This window comes from Homarus americanus, unplaced genomic scaffold (genome assembly GCF_018991925.1).
Source record: "Homarus americanus isolate GMGI-L3 unplaced genomic scaffold, GMGI_Hamer_2.0 scaffold55640, whole genome shotgun sequence".
Taxonomy (NCBI): Eukaryota; Metazoa; Arthropoda; class Malacostraca; order Decapoda; family Nephropidae; genus Homarus; species Homarus americanus.
Genome location: NW_024713650.1, coordinates 5,388,313 through 5,394,211, shown reverse-complemented (window position 1 = coordinate 5,394,211; position 5,899 = coordinate 5,388,313).

The window sequence follows — 5,899 nt, the reverse complement described above, 5'->3', positions numbered from 1 at the left end:
CTTCAACTGGGTCTCCTCGCACTGCTGGTGGTGGCCTAGGCATATATCTACCTCTTCCGAGGCTCTCTTGAATCGTACATAAAAGGCGTCAAAAGTCTCGCCCTCCATCTGTCTGCAGCTAAACAATTCCCTCCTGCGCAGAGCTTCATTCTGCTGCCCTTTGATGTGCCGTTGTAGAATGTCCAGTACCTCCTCTACAGACAACGAAGAGGTCGGAGGTACCTCCAACGTATGTTCTAAGAAACGCTGAGTTTCCAAGGACAGGCACATACACAGCTGGATGAGTTGTTTAGGCTGTGACAAACTCTGGAGATCCACCATTGTAGCATAATCAGTCCACCGTCGCCGCCATTCACGAAAAGTCTGGAAATTCACATCAGGCTTCAAGATGGGCGATGTTTGAGCTGCCGCTTTAGGTGGGGCTGGTGGGTATCTGAACCAGTCAGTACCGAGGCAGTGTTAGAGCCAGGGGCTTGGTTAACAGTGAGGCGAGATATCAAAGCTTCAAACCGTGCACTGTCTTCCAATCTCCGTTGGTGGTCTCTCTCTGCTTCTGCTTGTCTTCTTTCTTCATACTCCACACGTCTGTTAGCTTCATCCCTCATGAACTTCATTAAAGCAATTATCTCTGGAAACAACGCTGAATATCGAGGTGAAGGGCTGCGCGATGTGGTGGGAGCTGGAGCGTCATGGTCAGCCTGCTCATCCATCTCTGCCGAGCTGTCATCCGACTGACTCATCCGGGCGTTGGCTCCACGACTGCGTAAGGCACGAGACATAATTACTTAATCTGTCTACCGTGTCTTAAATCAGTGTTGACCGGTCAGCCCGTCGTATCAACAAGATCTCAGACAAAATATTAATTAAAGTAACAGATAAGTAGATTATATATATATAATATATATAAAGGAATGGCCGCAGTCAGTGTGTTAGTACGTGTGTGTGTGTGTCTGTGTGTCTCGGGCAGTCGAGAGCAGTCTCGCCATGAGGGGCCTCGAGCTGTGAGGGGGTGTGGAGACGACGACTCACATCAGTTACCCCCTGGACATGGCGAGAGGAGGATGCGAAAAACTTTACTCCTTACAAATGCCCAGAACATGCCTTTTACCTTGGGAATCCTTTAGAACAAGGTCACACATTTATGGCACGAAACACATAATGCACTAAACACTGCACAGAAAATCACTGTCACTGACACTGCTCAAAGTTGCTATAAATTCTTCGAGGAGCGGCGGCGGTTGTGAGTTGACGCAGAGAAGGAGTCCATAAGCCGGCTTCCACAACTTTGCACTATCACTCGTAATTATCCAGTAAAAGTACACACTGCGCCATGTTCGTGTTCTGGGTATCAGGTTCTATATACAGGAGCGAACACAAACACCTGTATAGTTTTTGTAGGTTCTATTTACTGGATAAGAGATTTGTACACAAGGGGGGTAGCGCTCCTTACTCTGTCCGGGGGCCAACTGCTTCTAGGCGGCATATGGTAAGTGATACATTAGCAGCTTCCATATGTCGCCAGGCACATTAATTAAGAAAGTACACACTGCACCATGTTCGTGTTCTGGGTATCAGGTTCTATATATAGGAGCGAACACAAACACCTGTATAATTTTTGTAGGTTCTATTTACTGGATAACAGATATGTACACAAGGGAAGTAGCGCTCCTTACTCTGTCCGTGGGTCAACTGCTCTCTAGGCGACGTATGGTAAGTGATACATTAACAGCTTCCATATGTCGCCAGGCACATTAATTAGGCATGTGGGACATTGATAAATACATTGCCACACGCTACTAGCTAGGCTGAATAAATAGTATATAAATGGAGCACATACATAATATACATACATATACATAATATACATACATTCACAAGAGAGGATGCGATTAATCTTCCTGCGTTTGAGGACAGGCGGTTCGACACAGCACTGACCCACATTGTGTTCACAGAAGAGGGTATTAGAAATAAACTGTCAAGATGAAGTGCTTCCCCATCTGGAGTACTGTCACCCCGTCTGGTCCTTGAGATATGCTAGGGACTGTCAGTTGGTTGAAAATGTTCAAAGGAGGGCCACCAGATCGGTGCCTGCACTTCGGCACCTCAGCTACCCTGAGAGATTGGAGCGCCTGAACTTGCCTAGTTTATACTTCAGACAGGCAAGGAGTGACCTAATTGAGGTGTATAAGCATCTCAGGGGGTACTACTCAGTCGAGTATCCTCACTTGGAGCTGGCGGACGCTTGCCCCACAAGGGGTCACAGCTCAAGAGTGAAGAACCTGCAAGTCCAGAAAACTGTGAGGGCAAACTTTTCAGAGTGAGAGTTGTGAATTCTTGGAACAACCTACCAGAAAGTGTTGTGACGGCACCGAGTGTGAGCTCTTTCTAGACAATACTTGACCAAGACTGGAGCAGGTTCAGGTACATTCGGGAGTCGGGGCATGCCCAGTACTTGCCAACAGTGAGTAACAGAGACGTGACCGATCTCTCAAGCGGCTAACGAGTGGATCGGTGGTGAAGAGGATAAAATGGAAATGTTTTTTCATTAACGACATTGTTAGAGAGTGGAATAAGCTTCCAGCTTCAATTATTCAAAGCAATGCGATTAACACGTTTAAAAAACACCTTGATCACTACTTCTCTGATGAAGATATTCGTGATATTTTTGTATTTATTTATTGTTTGTTTTTAGGGACAGACTACCTCGAATGGGTCTAAGGGTCGATGTGGTCTGTGTTTCTATGTAAATCTATGTGTATTTCAACAGATATATTATACATCTTTCTTTACTTGTAGGAGCTTCCATCTGTTCTCATTTCTGCGTAATGTGATTGGCTCAAGTCATATGAGGTCATATGACGCCAGTGCTTGGTATTTCCCCAAGATCTTGGTATTTTGGGCTAAACCTTCGGATTGAGTTTTATTTATGAAAATATAGGTACAAGTATTCATGGCATTTTAGGTTCATCATAATGTTTAACATTAATCTGAATTTTTACAACAATATAATACCACTCATAACTGCTGCCATATGGCATATATTGTTTCCCACTATTGATCTTTTTTTTTTTTTCTTTACGGTTATTTATTATTATTATTATTATTATTATTATTATTATTATTATTATTATTATTATTATTATTATTATTACTATTACTATTACTATTATTATCATTAATATTATTATCATTAATATTATTATTATTATTATTATTATTATTATTATTATTATTATTATTATTATTATGATTATGATTATGATGATGATGATTATTATTATTATTATTATTATTATTATTATCATCATCATCATCATCATCATCATCATCATCATCATCATCATCATCATCATCATCATCATCATCATCATCATCATCATCATCATCATCATCATCATCATCATCATTATTTCGCCCCCCAGGCCCTGGTGTGGGTCAGTGACCTGTGCCCAAGTGGGCTAATCCCTGTAAAAAAAGAAGAAAAAAAAGCACGATACATGAACGGTTCTTGTAAATCGTGATGACTATGTACTGCATCAACCGTACTTAGTCTCTTTTTAGTGAGGGGGAAATGAGGACACACATTCGTGGTTTATCACTGGCTATACCTATGCTTGCCTTCGGTAGTTGTATGGATTAGCCTTGCCCAATTAGTGATTTTCTTTCATCATTCGCCTAACCTTATGCTATGGTTAGGTTTGATAATATTGAGATTAATTTATTTTGAGTGGTGCACAATTAAAAGTAAAAAACAAATTCTAGTTAAGTAACAACTAACATTTGTAAAGGAATTGTTGAGACTATATGCATACAAAATATTGTTGCAATAAACATACACGTTTGATTTTGGGTACTGTTTATTTTAACTATCAGGTCCTCACGAAATGAGTAACAATGTGAGAAATTAAGTTAGATATGGTAAAAAACTTCCCGGGAAGGTGTTTCCCTGGACCCCCATCTCAATTTTTTTCAAGACCCAATCACATCAGGTGGTGTAAAGACAAATCCTTGCTCTGGGTGGTTCACGGGGCCATGAGAGCTGACCCTACAACTGCTACAATATTTACAATAATTTAGCATGATATAAATATATCCAAATACGGTTGTAGTGGCGGACTGCGCGAGTTGGGTGGGGGGCTGCAGGTGGCAGGAGGTGGCGATGGCGAGGGTGGTGCAGTAGTCCACGGCCAAACCTTTCCAGTGCTTGGTGGTGGAGGTCACTGAGGGATGGCATTTCAAGGGTGGAGAGAGCGTTGGTGTAGCCGGAGTAGTCTGTGCCGAGCATGATTCTGCAGGCCCTTTTCTGTACCTTCTCTAGCTGACGTTGTTGGGTGGAGTTGAGAGAAGACGACCAGGCTGGTGACGCATACGTTAGTTTGGGGAGAATAAAGGCGTTGTAGATGGTGTGTGTGTGTGTGTGTGTGTGTGTGTGTGTGTGTGTGTGTGTGTGTGTGTGTGTGTGTGTGTGTGTGTGTGTGTGTGTGTGTGTGTGTGTGTGTGTGTGTGTGTGTGTGTGTGTGTGTGTGTGTGTGTGTGTGTGTGTGTGTGTGTGTGTGTGTGTGTGTGTGTGTGTGTGTGTGTGTGTGTGTGTGTGTGTGTGTGTGTGTGTGTGTGTGTGTGTGTGTGTGTGTGTGTGTGTGTGTGTGTGTGTGTGTGTGTGTGTGTGTGTGTGTGTGTGTGTGTGTGTGTGTGTGTGTGTGTGTGTGTGTGTGTGTGTGTGTGTGTGTGTGTGTGTGTGTGTGTGTGTGTGTGTGTGTGTGTGTGTGTGTGTGTGTGTGTGTGTGTGTGTGTGTGTGTGTGTGTGTGTGTGTGTGTGTGTGTGTGTGTGTGTGTGTGTGTGTGTGTGTGTGTGTGTGTGTGTGTGTGTGTGTGTGTGTGTGTGTGTGTGTGTGTGTGTGTGTGTGTGTGTGTGTGTGTGTGTGTGTGTGTGTGTGTGTGTGTGTGTGTGTGTGTGTGTGTGTGTGTGTGTGTGTGTGTGTGTGTGTGTGTGTGTGTGTGTGTGTGTGTGTGTGTGTGTGTGTGTGTGTGTGTGTGTGTGTGTGTGTGTGTGTGTGTGTGTGTGTGTGTGTGTGTGTGTGTGTGTGTGTGTGTGTGCGCGCGCAGGGTGAAATGCGTTTAGTGTGGCAGCACTATGTTAGTGTTAAGGTGCAAGTACTGGTTGCTTCCTCTAGCTTTCAGCTGCTGCCGCTGGCTAGCCCCCGTGGCGAACAGGGAAGCAACTTGTATAAGTCTTCCCCTGCCAGTACACAGCCTCTTCGCCATCAAGACTCCTGCTGTTCCTCCTCGTGGCAATACACGGTAGCTGGGTGCCTCGTGGGCCTTAGGCTAGACTAGCAGGGAATCTTGGAGTAGCAGTGGGCCCCAGAGCGATGGCGCATAGGCCTACTAGCATGTGGCACCTACCAACCATTGCCCTGTTACCTTGCAGATTAACCTTGGCAGGTATAAGGCTATGGGAGTAAACCCCGAACGAAAAATCTGCGGTAAAGCCCCTATTCTGGCAGACATGCTTACAGTGCTCCAACAAACCTCAACGGCGGTATAGGCGGAAGAGGTGACCACCATGGAAACCCAAAAACTACACCGGCGGACGAAGACAATACATTATGGACAGGTACCTTAGGCGAATCCCAACAAACTGGGCTATTGGCAGTCCATTGCAACTCTCCCTCTCCCTAGTCGTTGCAACACTTGCACCACTGGATCAGGAAAAGGGATAGCCAAGACGTGTGGTTGCAGCCTGCTCTCCCGCCTCACCACACAAATCAATTCACACGCAGCCATCATCCAGCTCATCATACCTCTCACTATCATCAAAACCCCTATACCCCCAAAAATCCCATGGCGACGTACGAGTGGCGACGGGACAAGCAGAGATGACTGTCGGGAGTCTCTAGTC